The sequence below is a fragment of the Ailuropoda melanoleuca genome, unplaced genomic scaffold (genome assembly GCF_002007445.2).
Source record: "Ailuropoda melanoleuca isolate Jingjing unplaced genomic scaffold, ASM200744v2 unplaced-scaffold9223, whole genome shotgun sequence".
Taxonomy (NCBI): Eukaryota; Metazoa; Chordata; class Mammalia; order Carnivora; family Ursidae; genus Ailuropoda; species Ailuropoda melanoleuca.
Window position 1 is genome coordinate 293,938 of NW_023254685.1, and position 17,679 is coordinate 311,616.

The window sequence follows — 17,679 nt, forward strand, 5'->3', positions numbered from 1 at the left end:
GGGGCGCCTGGGTGGCACAGCGGTTAAGCATCTGCCTTCGGCTCAGGGCGTGATCCCGGTTTTATGGGATCGAGCCCCACATCAGGCTCCTCCGCTATGAGCCTGCTTCTTCCTCTCCCACTCCCCCTGCTTGTGTTCCCTCTCTCNCATAGGCAACAACTTCTATGACATCGGCCAGAGCAACCTTTTTCACGACACATCTCCAAAGGCAAGAGAAATAAAAGATAAAATGAACTTATGGGACTTTATCAGGATAAAGAGCTTCTGCACAGCCAAGGAAACAGTCAAAAAAACTAAGAGACAGCCCACGGAATGGGAGAATATATTTGCAAAGGACACCACAGATAAAGGACTGGTATCCAAGATCTACAAAGAACTTCTCAAACTCAATACACGAGAAACAAATAAACAAATCATAAAATGGGCAGAAGATATGAACAGACACTTTTCCAATGAAGACATACAAATGGCTAACAGACACATGAAAAAATGTTCAAAATCATTAGCCATCAGGGAAATTCAAATCAAAACCACACTGAGATACTACCTTACACCAGTTAGAATGGCCAAAATTGACAAGGCAAGAAACAACAATTGCTGGAGAGGATGTGGAGAAAGGGGATCCCTCCTACATTGTTGGTGGGAATGCAAGTTGGTACAGCCACTCTGGAAAACAGTGTGGAGGTCCCTTAAAAAGTTAAAAATTGAACTACCCTATGACCCAGCCATTGCACTACTGGGTGTTTACCCCAAAGATACAGACGTAGTAAAGAGAAGGGCCATATGCACCCCAATGTTCATAGCTGCATTGTCCACAATAGCCAAATCATGGAAGGAGCCGAGATGCCCTTCAACAGATGACTGGATTAAGAAGCTGTGGTCCATATATACAATGGATTAGGAAGTTGTGGTCCATACATACAATGGAATATTACTCAGCTATCAGAAAGAATGAGTTCTCTACATTTGCTGCAACATGGACGGCACTGGAGGAGATAATGCTAAGTGAAATAAGTCAAGCAGAGAAAGACAATTATCATATGATTTCTCTCATGTATGGAACGTAAGAACTAGGAAGATCAGTAGGGGAAGAATGGGATAAAGAAAGGGGGTAATCATAAGGAGGAATGAAGCATGAGAGACTATGGACTCTGAGAAACAAACTGAGGGCTTCAGAGGGGAGTGGAGTGGGGGAATGGGATGGACTGGTGATGGGTAGTAAGGAGGGCACATATTGCATGGTGCACTGGGTGTTATACGCAACTAATGAAGCATCGAGTTTTACATCAGAAACCAGGGATGTACTGTATGGTGACTAACATAATATAATAATAATAATAAAAAGATTATGTATCATGACCAAATTAAATTTTTTCCCCAGAATGTGATAATTGTCAAACAAGTGAAAACTGATTCAGTAAAATCAATTACTAGAATGAAGGGGAAAGAACATATGATCATCTCAACTGATGCAGAAAAAGTATTTGACAAACTCAATAAACCAGCAATAGAAGAAAACTCCTTCAATATGATATGAAAAACCCACACCTAACATCATACTCAGTGGTCAAAGTATTTCCCCCACGATAGGAACAAAACCGGGATTCCCACTTTCTACATCTTCTATTCAACGTAGTCCTGGAAGTCCTTGCAAGAGCAAATAGGCAAGAAGAAAAAAAAAAGGCAATAATATTGAAAAAGGAGAAATAAAATTATCTTTGTTTACATATAACATGACTTTATATCCCAAATACACACACACACACACACACACACACACACACTGTTAAAGCTCATAAACAAATTNATTCAACAGCCTTTCTTCATTAAAAATAAAACAAACTCAATAAACCAGCAATAGAAGAAAACTCCTTCAATATGATATGAAAAACCCACACCTAACATCATACTCAGTGGTCAAAGTATTTCCCCCACGATAGGAACAAAACCGGGATTCCCACTTTCTACATCTTCTATTCAACGTAGTCCTGGAAGTCCTTGCAAGAGCAAATAGGCAAGAAGAAAAAAAAAAGGCAATAATATTGAAAAAGGAGAAATAAAATTATCTTTGTTTACATATAACATGACTTTATATCCCAAATACACACACACACACACACACACACTGTTAAAGCTCATAAACAAATTAGCAATTCAGCAAAAAAAAAAAAAAATTCTTTTTGTGGAACACAAAATTAACACACAAAATTCAGTTGCATTTCTATGCACTAATAATGAAAAATCCAAAACAAAACTAAGGAAACTTTACAATAGCAAGAAAAAGAATAAAATACATAGGAATAAACTTGATCAAGGGGGTGAAAGACCAGTACACTGAAAACTGTATAATATTGCTGAAAGAAATTAAAGAAGGTGACAATAAATGACATCCCATGTTCATAGACTAGAAAACTGAATATTGCTAAGATGACAATACTCCCTAAAATGATCTCCAGATACAATGCAATTCCTATCAAAAACCCAGTGTCCTTTTTGAAGAAATAGAAAAACCTATACTAAAATTCCTATGAAATATCAAGGGGCTCCGAATAGCCAAAACAATTAAAAAAAAAAAAGTTGGAGGTCTCATACTTCCTAATTTCAAAACTTACTACAAAGCTACAGTAACTAACAGTACTGGCATAAAGACAGACATATAGAACAATGGAACAGAATTGAGAGCTCAGAAATAAACTCTTACATAAATGATTAAATGATTTTTGATGAAGGTATCAAGAAAGGACAGTATTTTCAATGAATGGTTTTGGGAAACTGGATATTCACACATAAAAGAGTGAAGCTGGACCCTTACCTTATACCATATAGAAAAATTAACTCAAAATGGTTCAAAGACATAAGTATAGGAGCTAGAAAGCTAAAACTTTTAGAAGAAAACATAGGAGGAAAGTTTCATGACATTGGATTTGGCAATGATTTCTTAGATGTGACACTAACAGCACAGGTAACAAAAGAAAAAATAAATTGGACTTCTATTAAAACTTAAAACTTTTGTACATCACAGGACACTATCAACAGAGTGAAAAAGCAACCAATGGAAGAGGAGAAAATATTTACAAATCATATATCTCACAAAGGATTAATTTTCAGAATACACAAAGAACTCATACACTCCAACATCAAAATAAGGAAAATAATATAAAAATGGGCAAAAACTTGAACAGACATTTGTCCATAGAAGATATGTACAGAGGTCAGTAAGTACATTAAAAATGATTCAATGTCCTTAGCCATTAGGGAAAGACAAAATATACCACTTCACATCCATTAGAATGGCTATTTTTAAAAAAACAGAAAGTAGGGGCACCTGGGTGGCTCAGTTGTTACGTGTCTGCCTTCAGCTCAGGTCATGATCCCAGGGTCTTGGGATCGAGCCCCACGTGGGGCTCCCTGCTCAGCGGGAAGCCTGCTTCTTCCTCTCCCACTTCCCCTGCTTGTGTTCCCTCTCTCGCTCTCTCTCTGTTAAATAAATAAAATCTTAAAAAACAAAACAAAAAATCAAAAAATAATTAGCATGGCAAGAATATGGAGAAATTGGAATACCTGTGCATTGCTGATGGAAATGTAAAATGATGCGGCTGCAACAGAAAACCGTGTATTACTCAGAAAATTAAACACAGACTATATTATATGATCTAGCCATTCTAATTCTGAAAAAATTAAAAGCAGGGAATCAAACTTTTACACCATAAGAATAAGTCTGGGCCAAAAAATGCAACTTAACAATTTTAAAAAATGGAAATCATACAAAGTATGTTCTCAGACCATGATGAAAGTAAGCTAGAATCAATAAGAAAAAAATAGCTGGAAAATCTCAAACCTAACCAAAGAGACAAAGGATATGTACTCTGAAAACTATGGAACACTTATGAAAGAAACTGAAGAAGGAACAGAGAAATGGAAAAATATCCCATGCTCATGCATTGGAAGAACAAATATTGTTAAAATGTCTATGCTGCACATTTAATGCAATCCCTATCAAAATACCATCAACGTTTTTCACAGGGCTAAAACAAATAATCCTAAAATTTGTATGGAACCAGAAAAGACCCCAAATAGCCAAAACAATCCCGAAAAAGAAAACCAAAGCTGGAACCATCACAATTCTGGACTTTAAGCTGTATTATAAAGCTGCAATCATCAAGACAGTATGGCACTGGCACAAAAACAGATACATAGACCAATGAAACAGAATAGAAAACCCAGAAATGGACCCTCAACTCTATGGTCAGCTAACCTTCAACAAAGCAGGAAAGAATATCCAATGGAAAAAAAGGCAGTCTCTTCAACAAATGGTGCTGGGAAAATTGGACAGCCACATGTAGAAGAATGAAACTGGACCACTTTCTTACACATACAGAAAAAAATAGACTCAAAATGGACGAAAGACCTAAATGTGAGACAAACATCAAAATCCTAGAGAAGAACACAGGCAGCAACCTTTTTTATCTCAGCTGCAGCAACTTCTTGCTAGACACGTCTCCAAAGGCAAGGGAAACAAAAGCAAAAATGAGCTATTGGGACTTCATCAAGATAAAATGCTTTTGCACAGCAAAGAAAAGAGTCAACGAAACTAAAAGACAACCTGAAGAATGGGAGAAGATATTTTCAAATGACATATCAGATAAAGGGCTTGTACTCAACATCTGTAAAGAATTTATCAAACTCAAAACCCCAAAAACAACAAATCCAAGCAAGAAATGGGCAGAAGGCATGAACAGACATTTCTCCAAAGAAGACATACAAATGGCCAACAGACCCATGAAAAAATGCTCAACATCACTCGGCATCAGGGAAATACAAATCAGAACCACAATGAGATACCACCTCACACCCATCAGAATGGCTAAAACTAGTGTCAGGAAACAACTGATGTTGGTGAGGATGAGGAGAAAGGGGAATCCTCTTACACTGTTGGTGGGAATGCAAACTGGTACAGACACTCTGGAAAACAGTATGGAGGTTCCTCAAGACGTTAAAAATAGAGCTACCCTGTGACCCAGCAATTGCACTATTAGGTATATAACCCAAAGATACAAATGTAGTGATCTGAAGGGGCACCTGCCTCCCAATGTTTAGAGTAGCAATGTCTACAATAGCCAAACTATGGAAAGAGGCGAGAGGTCCATCAATAGATGGATCAATGAAGAAGAAGTGATATATATAAACAATGGAATATTACTCAGCCATCAAAAAGAAAAGAAATCTTGGCATTTGCAAGGAAGTGGATGGAACTAGGGAGTATTATGCTAAGCTAAATAAGTCAGTCAGAAAAAGACAAATATATGATTTCACTCATTGTGGAATTTAAGAAACAAAACAGATGAACATAGGGGAAGGCAAGGAGAAATAAAATAATATGAAATAGAGAGGGAGAAAAACCATAAGAAACACTTAATTCTAGGAAACAAACTGAGAGTTGCTGGAGGGGAGGTGAGTGGGGTGAGGGGGTAACTGGGTGATGGCTATTAAGGAGGGCACTTGGTGTAATGAGCACTGGGTGTTATATGCAACTGATGAATCACTAAATTCTACCTCTGAAACTAATAATACATTATATGTTAACTGAATTGAATTTAAATAAGGAATTTTAAAAATAATTAAAAAAAAAAAGAAGAAAACAGGACAATCCAAACACTTGGAAACAAAACAACACATGTCTAGATAATCCAAGGTCAAAGAGGACATTTTAAGGAAAATGTGAAAAAAAAACCCAATTAACCAAATGAAAATGAAAGTGCATATATGTTTATAAAAAATTGTAGGACACAGCTAAAGTCATGCTGAGAGGGAAATTTACAGCAGTTAGTGAATACATTAGGAAATAAGAAAATCTTAATCTATAACCTATGTTCCGCCTCAAGAACCTAATTAAAGAAGAGCAAAATAAGTCTAAAACAAGCAGAAGGAAATAAATAATAATGAGCAGAAATCAATGAAGTAGAAACAAAAAGAACAGGGGAAAAATCAGTGAAGTAAAGAGCTGATTCTTTAAAAAGTTAAAAATTGACCAAGCTCTAGTTGGCTTGACAAAGAAAAAAGAGAGAAAAAAAGAGATTATCGGGGAATGAAACAGGGGACCCTGCAAGCATTAAAAGGATAAGAATACTGCAAATAATTCTGTACATATAAATCTGACAACTTAGATGAAATGGACCCATCAATCAAAAAACACAAACTACCATAAAACCTAGCAGTTGCACTTTTGGGCCTTTATCCCAGAGAAATGAAAATTTACATTTACACAAAAACCGGTACATGAATGCCCACAACAACTTTATTCACAATAGCTCAGATTCAAAATAGATTAATATTCACAATAGATCAAAACTGGAAATGTCCTGGATGTCCTTCAACAAGTGAACAGTTAGACGAACTGGTACATCCATCCAATGAAGTACCAGCCATGGATACACACACAGCTTGGATGCATCTGCAGAGAGTTATACTAAGTGGAAAAAATCTGAACCTAAAGTATTATATGCTGTATGAATCCATTTATATAATATTCATGTTTATTTTTAAAATTTTTTATTTAAATTCCAGTTAGCTAACATACAGTGTAATATTATTCTCAGGTGTACAATGTAGTGATTCAATAATTTCATACAACACCCAGGGCTCATCACAAGTGCCCTCCTTAATCCCCATCACTTATTTCACCCCTCCCCCACCCACCTCCTCTCTGGTAACCATCAGGGTGTTCTCTATAGTTAAGAGTCTGTTTCCTGGTTTGTCTTTCTTTTTCCTTTTGTTCATTTTGTTTCTTAAATTCCTCATATGAGTGAAATCATATGGTATTTGTCTTTCCGTGACCTAGTTCACTTAGCGTAATGCTCTCTAGCTCTATGTCATTGCAAATGGCAAGATATATAACATTCTTTTTTTAAAAAAAATATGGAACACTATAGGACTGTGTGTCTTTTTTTACGCATGCTAATCTTCTCTGTATCATTCCAATTTTAGTATATGTGCTGCTGAAGTGACTACTATAATATTCTCGAAATGACAAAATTATAGAGATGAAGAACAGATTAGTGATTGTTAGTGGTTAAAGATGGGGGCATGGATGTGGCTATAAAGAAGCAACATGAGATATCCTTGGGGTGCTGGAAGTGTTGCATGTCTTGATGGTATAAATGTCAACATCCTGGATGTGATATTGTGCTATAGTTTTATGAGATGCTGTCATTGGGGGGAAATGGGTGAAAGGTACATGGCAGCTCTCTGTATTATTTCTTATAACTTGTATGTGAATACATAATAACTTTCCCCCAAAATTTAACTTAATTATAAAAATAAATCTTTTTTTAAATGTTTTTTTATTATATTATGTTAGTCACCATACAGTACATCCCTGGTTTTTTGTTTTGTTTTGTTTTTAAAGATTATTTATTTATTCTACAGAGATAGAGACAGCCAGCAAGAGAGGGAACACAAGCAGGGGGAGTGGGAGAGGAAGAAGTGGGCTCATAGCAGAAGAGCCTGATGTGGGGCTCGATCCCACAATGCCAAGGATCACGCCCTGAGCCGAAGGCAGACGCTCAACCGCTGTGCGACCCAGGCGCCCCAGTACATCCCTGGTTTTTGATGTAAAGTTTGATGATTCATTAGTTGTGTAAAACACCCAGTGTACCATGCAATACGTGCCTTCCCCACAACCCATCAATAGCCTATCCCATTGCTTACCCACTAGCTAATCTGAATCCTCAGGGTACGCTTTCAGGAAGTTTGAACAAATTTGTCTCTATTTGCCATATAAGAAAGAGAATGCACACATACAGGCAAATTATGCTGAGGACTCAGACCTGAGTGTTGAGCCTGGCCATGTTGGAAACTTTGGAAGACTAACTTTTAGCATTCTGCTCTGAGCCAACCTGTACGTACCATGATTCCCCTGACTTACTCTCCCATCTCCTTGGGAGAAAAGAGGAGGACAAACCCTTGTACTGCCACCTTGTGGTTTGCTGAAAATAAGAATGAACAAGCTGGAACAGACCACGGACTCTTTGAGTGAGCCTGAGATGCTGACTATGGTTGGGAGATCCCTAAGAGGCAGGTAACTTACTGGAGTCAAGCAGTTAGTAAACTATTCATTAATTCATAATGGGACAAAACCCAGAACTAATTTATGCTGTTGGGCCAGAGGTGCCAGGAAGGCTAAAACAGAGGAACAAAAAGTTCAAAATTCTTCATTAATCTGGAGAGCCAATTTCAAAATAGCCTCCCACTTTCATCTCTCAGGGAAAGAGCCTCACGTGATCTGTTACCACGAGAGGATAGTAAGGAATCCGAAATAGTCCTCTCACTGCAGAGGGACCTTGATCAAATCAGGTTATCCACAGAACCAGCAGCAATATGGAAATCCAAGGCTGTGTATCCCTGAACCAAATCCCACCCCCAGGAGCACTCTTCCCCACCTGCCACCACATACACACACTGTCCAGTGTCACTCTATAGTTTCTGATCTCCTACCGTTTTGGATTCATTTCTTTGACCATGAATGACAGCTGGCATACTAAAGAGAGGACTATCACTGTATCAGATATACGTCCTAGTTAGTTCTGCCGCTAGTAGCTAAGTAAAGGGTAACCACTATTAATCTCTGAGTCTTATTTTCTTCTTTCATAAAATGGAAGTAATGACAATAATATTTATTGAACCTTTACCTTACATGAGTCTCATGACAGCCAGAAGAGGTCGGCACTCTATCCTCATTTTATAGAAGATGAAATGGGGCACAGAGAAATCAGGTAACTTGGTCATGGTCCCATCAGCTAGGAGGTGAGTCAGGATTTAAACCCAGGCAGTTTGGGGCGGCTGGGTGGCGCAGTCGTTAAGTGTCTGCCTTTGGCTCAGGGCGTGATCTCGGCGTTCTGGGATCGAGCCCCACATCAGGCTCCTCTGCTGGGAGCCTGCTTCTTCCTCTCCCACTCCCCCTGCTTGTGTTCCCTCTCTTGCTGGCTGTTTCTCTGTCAAATAAATAAATAAAATCTTAAAAAAATAATAAATAAATAAACAAACCCAGGCAGTTTGGCTCCAAGCCTCTGTGTGCCCATTCCTCTGAAGATTGAGAAAGGCAACAAAAGAAAGTTAGTGCACACAGTTAGCGCTGTGATAGTCAACTAATGCAGCCTTAGGAGTCTTTAAAGCATGGTCTGCAAGCTAATACTTAGCATGTGCGTGTGTGGCCACAGGTGAACACATGGACAAGCTGTAGGCTGGGAGGTGCCTGTGGGCAGCCTAGTAGAAGGGGCCCCTGCTCTTTGAAGGTGGTCTACCACGGAGACCTGACCCCATCCCATCAAACTGTACCATAGCCCTGTCAGGTGCTGGTGCTCCCATTTTACACATATGGCATTGATATCCCAGCGCATTCTTTTTCTTCTACTCCTTTATATCTCCTTGTAACCCATAATCCCCAAACAACAGGGAAATTCTTCCCTGTCATAAGGAGCTGGCAGAAAGACAGTCTCCTTCCTGAATGACTGCATTAGAAACCCCATTAAGAACCTTGCAGACATCAGACAAAAGAACTTGCCAGCAGCAAGAGTTACAATTGTACCCAGTGGTCATGGGGAAGGGACACACAATTGGTACAATTCAGCTCAAAGCAGCTCAAAGAAGAAAGCTGGGAAATAGGAGGAGCCGAGCTCTGGAGTAATGTCTGCTGACAAAACGTCTGGATGGGGGAGCCAGAAGGGGTCTTGCTTTAGGACTGAACAGCCTGTGGGTACAGAAGCCAACAGGGCCAGGTTTCCCAAGACAATCTCGATTTCAAAATTTCATCTGCTGTCAGTTTTTACTACAAAACCATGGGTTCTTCTAGGGCAGGTTCTAGACTAGAGAAGTCTTTGAAAGCAAGGCTTACATACTGTGGTGTGCTTGGTACAAGGCTGGCATGGCATCTCTCCACATACCTTCTACAGCTTCTCCCTGAAGCTGGAGCTCTGTGTTTTGATAACCAGTAGGGGAAGACCCATTAATCTGAATTACAAGGTGAACAACTTGAAACAGGCTTGAAATCATTTTTAGAAAGCTAAGCTATTCGCTGCAGAGAAAGGAATAGCAGTTTCCTCCAGCTAGGTGCACTGCCTATTCTTATGTAAACTACAGAGCAGCCTTGCAAGGCACCATTGCTCCATTTTACATACACACACTTTGTGCTCTGCCAGGTTAAATAATCACCTAAGGTGACACAGCTGACAGGTGATGCACCAAGATCTAAAAACACATTTTACCATTTTCTATGCCCAACCTGTTTTGTGGATTTTCAGAAGGAAGAATTAACACCAAAGCCAGGAAGACAAGGTCTTTCCCTTTTCCTTGCTCCACTGGTGACAGAACCATAAGGGGGTGAGTCAAGTTAATTTTTAATTAACAAGAAGTCAGAGGGTCTTCCCAGGATCTGGGGGAGTGGACCTGAGTTTCCCAGATTGCTGGCATGAAGCATCTCCTGAAGCAGGGTCCACAGGATTTAGAAGACAAGTGATGAGACTGACAATCAAATAATTTTGGAAAATGCCATAAGGTTAAATTGATGTTTTTTTTTTACAGACTTCTCAAAGCATCTGTACATTAGTGGACATTTCAAAGGTCCAAGTGCAGGAAGCTGAGGTATAGAAAAGTTCCTTGTAGGCCAGTATAGGGCTGGGAGAGGTGACTTGTGCCCCAGCTCTCCCATCCTCTGGCTGGGCACCTTGCTTCCCTCTACGAACTGTGGTCTTTCATCAGTAAAGTCAAGGGACTGTCATGTGGTAATTCTTCGGAGCTCCTCTCCCTCTGATATTGCATGCCTGCAGACATGCTTCTGGGCAGCTCCCCACCCTACCCTAATGCCTACTACAGTGCCACTTAAGACCAGGTACTTCCTCCTCAGAACGTCTGTTCCTCACCTATGAGATCAGGCTGACAGCACTTGTCCTAGGAGAGCTGATGATTAAATGATAACCTGTATTTAGACATCTGACATGTAAGTAGCAACCAAATAGCTCCCTCTCCCTCAGTTTCCATGCTGGAATTGACTAAGACTGCCATGACTTTGGGAGCTTGTTTAATTCACTCACCTTAATGCATACAATTCTGAGAGGATTACATGCGAATGGACACAAGAAAATAAGGACCGTTCAAACATGAAGCAATGCTTCGTTCTAGAGGAAGGAGCAAGGCCAGAGAGCCCCTTCTCTATCTCCTCTCCAGGACAGTGTCCCAGAAGCTCTAGGCCCAGGGATGCACAACTTCCGGCTAAGCCAGTCTCTGGGCCCTGCCCCTATACACTTCATGCTCACTTCTGCTTTTCCATCTTAACGTGCCCATCCCTCCATCTGAAATGTACCCCTTCCTGACTACCCAGTTCTACCAAAAGTCCCATCCTATTCTCAGGGGCCACCTCTCCTGTTAGGCCTTGTCCTTACACATTTTGCCAACTTTCACCTGCTCTGTACTCTTATCTCCTTCTTCCCCAGGGCTGGGGAGGAAGCTGCATAAGGGAAAAGCAGCAACACATATAGAAGAAACAGTCTTGATGGCCACTGATCTCTCCCACAGAAGTATTTCTATACAAGGCCCTTGTAGGGGAATGACCGAAGAGGATGACTGTTCTCAGAATAGGAGACTTTTGCATTGCACCAAAACCTTAAGCCTCTCAGTGAGTGTTCCCAGAAAGGCAAATAATAGAGCTTTTCAATTGTTGCCAGGGCAAGCCTGAGAGCAAAACGGGTCTCACTAGCCATGACTAGTTTCAGTGAGGGGCCTCACTCAGCTCCTTTTATGTCTACATGCACCTAATGTCAAAGAAACAATCCAGTTTCCAGCCAGAGCTTCTGGCCCCCAAGGTCAACAAGCAAAAACACAGAACCATTTCTACCCTTTCCCTGCAGGGTTTCACTTGATAAGAAGTGGCCATTCCTCAGGGGAGAAAGGGCTCTGTTTGACTGCAAATGCACCAACTCTCTGCTTCAACACAGGGCGTACTCTGCTGGTGCTCCCCTTGGTCTCTGGCTTCCTCTCACACCCTTATTTCTTCCTAACTGTGGAAGCCATTGTCCCCCAGGCAGCTTCTATGCTCTTTCTAATTCTAGACACAGCCCCTGGGTCATCTGGTCTACTGTGGCTTCAAGGGCTGCCTGTGTGCTCAGCATACCAAATAGCTGTTACCACCTTCCTCTTCAGACCTGCAGACCTAACTGCTCACCAAGACTCACTGCTTATCTCATAGACACCTCAAAGTCAGGTTCCAAATAAGCCCAGTAAGCTCTCTCTGCTTCTTCTGTACCCCCTACTGATCAATGATACCATCATCAAGACAACTGATTAGCGCAGAAACCCTAAGCCATTCTACACCTCCTCTCTCATTCATCCCACATCCTAACTGGCTCCAAGTCCTGTGGACTGTACCTCCTGAGTGCTCCAACATAAATCCTCTTCTCTGTCCCATTGCCACTGATCCAGGTGTACCCTCTCATTACTAGCAGCTTCCCAAGTACTCTGTAGGCCTCCAGCCTTACTTTTCCCACTCTGTTGCCAGATAGATCTTTCTAAACCATGAAATAGACAGTTAATCACATCTGTGAAATACTTTCTGTGTAGGCTGAATAATAACTCCCACGGTGTTCATGTCCTAATATCCAGGACCTGTGAATGTCACCTTTTATGGCAAAAGGGATTTTGCAGATATGATTATGTTGAGGATGTTGTGATGGGGAACTCACCCTAGATCACCCAGGTGAGCCCAATGTAATCACCATGGGCCTTCTCAGGGGGATGAAGGAGGATCAGAGGAGGAGACTGTGTGATTCTGAAGGCAGAGATGAAGTAATGCTTTTGAAGATGGAGCAGGTGATAGGCCTAGGAATTCAGGTAGTCCCTAGGAGCTGAAAAAGGCAAAGAAATGGATTCTGGAATAAAAGTATCAGATATCAGAATAATGAGCTCTAGGAGGAGAGATTTTATGAGTCACCAAGCTTATTTTATTGAGTACCATGTAAATGGCCACCTCTTACTTTATTTATAAGGCTGGTCCTAGGAGGAACGAGGCCATCCTGCTGTTAGTAGGTTCCAACCTCATCCAGACCCTGTTGCAGACCTGGTATTTTTATTCAGTTCTAAAAACGTTCCCCTGTTCAGATCCTGAAACTAACTTGGCAAGAATTTTAATCCACAAAGGAATGTGGCTGCCCAAAGAGCTAATGCCATCTTAGGATGCATCAACTGACGAATACTGTACAGAAGAAGAATGAGGTCAAGTCCCACACTCCAGGGGCTAATCAGACCACAGGAGTCGGATCTCAGTTCTGAGGCCCATGCTTCAGTAAAATCCTGACAGATTTGATCACAGAATGGTGATCAAGATGGGAAATAAGCTCAAAATCATGTTGAATGAAGATGATTAAGCAACAGAGTTTGTTTAACCCCGGGGGGAAAAAAGATGCCTTAAAAGGCAGAAAAAGATTAAAGATCTTCACCTTTATTAACTATCACATGGGAGAAATTAGACATGTTCTGTGTGGATTAGAGGAAAGAAAGGACATCCACTAATGACAGTACTGCAAGGGCACATGAGGATGAGATCTGGGACAGGGACCATGGGCAGGTCACATAATACCTAAGGGCTAGATTTTTTTCATCTGGAAAATACTGTTGAGGAGAAAGAGAAGGATAATGATACCAATTTTTTCATGTGGAAGGATTACATGAAACAATATTTCTTTTTTTATATAATAATTTTTTGTTATGTTTGTCACCATACAGTACATCCCTAGTTTTTGATGTAATGTTCCATGATTCATTACTTGCATATAACACCCAGTGCGCCATGCAATACGTGCCCTCCTTACTACCCGTCACCATCCTATCCCATTCCCCCACCCCGCTCCCCTCTGAAGACCTCAGTTTGTTTCCCAGAGTCCACAGTCTCTCATGGTTCATTCCCCCTACTGTTTACCCCCCTTTCTTCTTCCCTTTCTTCCCCTACCGATCTTCCTATTTCTTACGTTCCATAAATGAGTGAAACCATATGATAATTGTCTTTCTCTGCTTGACTTATTTCACTTAGCATTATCTCCTCCAGTCCCGTCCATGTTGCTGCAAATGTTGAGAAATCGTTCTTTTTGATGGCTGAGTAATATTCCATTGTATATATGGACCACATCTTCTTAATCCAGTCATCTATCGAAGGGCATCTCAGTTCCTTCCATGTTTTAGCTATTGTGGACAATGCTGCTATGAACATTGGGGAGCATATGGCCCTTCTCTTCACTACATCTGTATCTTTGCGGTAAATACCCAGTAGTGCAATTCCTGTATCATAGGGTAGCTCAATTTTTAACTTTTTAAGGGACCTCCACATTGTTTTCCAAAGTGGCTGTACCAACTTGCATTCCCACCAACAGTGTAAGAGGGATCCCCTTTCTCCACATCCTTTCCAACATTTGTTGTTTCCTGCCTTGTCAATTTTTGCCATTCTAACTGGTGTAAGGTGGTATCGCAAGGTGGTTTTGATTTGAATTTCCCTGATGGCTAATGATTTTGAACATTATTTCTGAGACTCAGCATAGTTGGTAAGACAGTATTACGAACAGGAGAAAGATTATATGTAATACAAGGAATGACTTTCCAGCAATTAGAGCTGCCCAATAGCTTGTGGGTGGTGTCAGAAGGCACCTGAGAGGGTTGCACAGGGATGGAACACTTGAAAACAATTCTCTAAACCCCCACCATCTGTTCAAAGCCCACCTATCTGTAAAGGCCCAGGGCAAATGTTTCCCTCTTTTGAGATGTCTGTTATGATTATACTAACCCTCCCCAAATCCTTCAAATTGTGGTTGCAAATTTCCTAATCAAACCCTTGCTTAAATAACAAGCTCCTCCTGTGAGGACAAGGATCACAAGTCTGTATTTTACAGCATTGTAGAAGTTCTGCCTGTGACAGAGATATTCGAGAAATGCTGGCCAGTTGATGGGTTCCACTCCCAGAACACAAAGCCATTTCATGTCTCTGCCATCAAAGGGAAGGTGTTAAATCCAGATGCTGTCACTTATATCTCCTTACCTTTTTAAAGATTTATTGAGGTATAATTTACATACCATACAAATTACCCATTTAAAGTAGACAATTGGATTTTTAAAAAAAATAAATTCATAGAGTTGTACAACCATCACCACAATCTACTTTGAAAATGTTTCCCCTCCCCGCAAAGGAAATCCTATTAGCATTCCCTCCCTCTTACACATCCCAACACACACATCTCAACCTGCCCTACTTTCTGTCTCTATATACTTGCCTATTCTGGGTATTTCCTAAGGTGGGATTGTACATTATGTCATCTTTGTGACTGGCTCCTGTCACCAGCCATAATTATCTTGAGATTCATCTATGTTGTATGTGTCAATAACTCATTCCTTTGTTGCTGAGCGGTATTCCATTGTACGGATATGCCACAATTTGTTTTTCCTCTCAACTGCTGATGCACATTTGAGTTATTCATAGTTTGGGAGTATTATAAATGAAGTTGCTTGGAGTATTCATGTACAAATCTTTGTGTGGATGTATGCTTTCATTTCTCTCGGATAAATGCATGGAGTGGAATTGCTGGGTCATATGGTAACTCTGTGTTTGACATTTTGAAAAACTGCCAAACTGTTTTCCAAAGTGGCTGCACCATTTTACAGTCTAACCAGGAAGGTATGAGGGTTCCAAGTTCTCCAGATCCTCACCAACACTTCTGTATATTTTATTACAGCCATGCTAGTGGGTGTGAAATGCTATCTCTGTGATTTTGATTTGCATTTTCCTAATGACTAGTGACACTGAGCAAATTTGGATGTGTTTATTGGCCACTTGTACAGCCTCTCTGGAGAAATATGTATTCAAAATCCTTTGCTTACTTTTACATTTGTGTTGTGTTCTTATTATTGAGTTGTAAGGCTTGTTTATGTAAATCCTGGATATAAATGTCTTATCAGATATATGATTAACAAATATTTTCTCCCATTCTGTGTACTTTTAACTTTCTTGATGGTATTTTTTTGTTTGCAGCATAAAAGTTTTTCACTGAAGTAAGACCAAATTTTTATGTTTCTTTGTCATTTCTCAAATGTCTTTCAGTCATTGATTTCCAACTTAATTCCATTTTAGTTGAAGAAAATACTTTGTATGATTTCAATCCTTTTACATTTCTGATGCTTGTTTTATGGTTTAACATATGGTCTGTTTGGAGAATATTCCATATGGACTTGAGAAGAATATGTATTCTACTTTTGTTTGGGGGTAATGATGGTCTATAGATGTCTATTAATTCTAAATAGTTCACAGTGTTGTTCAAGTCCTCTGTATCCTTGTTGGTCTCTTGCTTAGTGGTTTTATCAATTAATTAAAGTCTGTACTGAAGTTTCCAACTATTATTATTAAATTGTTTATTGCTCCCTTCAATTCTGCCTATTTCTGCTTCTTATACTTTGGGACTCTGTTAGTAAGTATATATGTATTTACGATTATTATATCATCTGGCTGGATCAACCTTTTTATCATTATAAAATGTCCCTCTTTATCTGTAGTAAAATTTTTTGTTTTAAAGCCTATTTGGGCTGATACTGGTATAGTCACTCCTGTTCATGTTGTTCTCACAGTATATGTTTCCATTCTGACTTTCAACATATTTGTGTATTTGAATCTAAATTGTCTCCTATAAACAGCATCTACAGATTGTTCCTGACTTACAGTGGGCTTACATCCCAATAAACCCATCATAAGTTGAAAATACCATAAGTCAAAATGCATTTAATATGCCTAAACTACCAAACATCATAGCCTCGCCCACCTTACATAGGCTCAGACACTTAGATTAATGTATGGTTGGGCAAAATCATCTAACAAAAAGCCTATTTTATCATGAAGTGTTGACTATCTTATGTAATTTATTGAATGCTCTACTGATAATGAAAAACAGAATGGTTGTAAGTGTATCAGTTGCTTGCCCTCATGGTCTCACAGCTGACGAGGAGCTGTGCTCGCTGCTCCTGCCCAGCGTCATGAGACAGTAGCTTAACACATATCACTTGCCTGGGAAAAGATTAAAATTCAAAATTAAAAGTACAGTTTCTACTGAATGTGTATTCCTTTTGCACCATCATAAAGTGAAAAATTAGTAAGTGGAAACATCACAAGTCAGGAACCACCTCCAGTTGGATGTAGTTTTTTTGATTTGGGGTTTTTTTTTAAATCCATTCTGACAATCTCTGCTTTAGATGAGATCTGCCACTTCCCCTCTTGTGTTCTTTATGTGTCATGTCTTTTTTGTTCCTCCTTCACTGCCTTCTTTGCCTTTAGAATATCTTCTAGCATGACATCTTAATTCCTTTAATGCCCCTTTTTTAAACACACTTTTTTAGTTTTTTAGTTGTTGTCTTGGTGCTTACAATATTCATCTTATCTTACCAGGATCTGCTTCAGATTTATATGAACTTAATTCCAATGAGATATAAAAACTTTACTTCTATATAGCTCTGCTTTTTTCTCCTTTTTTGGTGCTATTAATTTTGTACACACTGTGTCTATAGATGTTACAAACCCATCAACATGTTGCTATATTACTCTATACAATTATATATATATAATATATATTATTATTACTCTATACAATTATATACTTTATACAGTATATA

The 17,679-nt window shown here is 39.6% G+C and overlaps 1 protein-coding gene and 1 non-coding gene across 4 annotated transcripts in view; both read right to left on the reverse strand.

Annotated features, from left to right (window-relative positions):
• The window catches only part of ARHGEF4 (Rho guanine nucleotide exchange factor 4), a 233,643-nt gene that overhangs the window by 201,999 nt on the left and 13,965 nt on the right, over nucleotides 1–17,679 (reverse strand). The window lies entirely within an intron of this gene.
• LOC117800942 lies at nucleotides 6,907–7,008 on the reverse strand. The gene has a single exon (XR_004623222.1). It is a non-coding gene; the product is annotated as a U6 spliceosomal RNA (small nuclear RNA).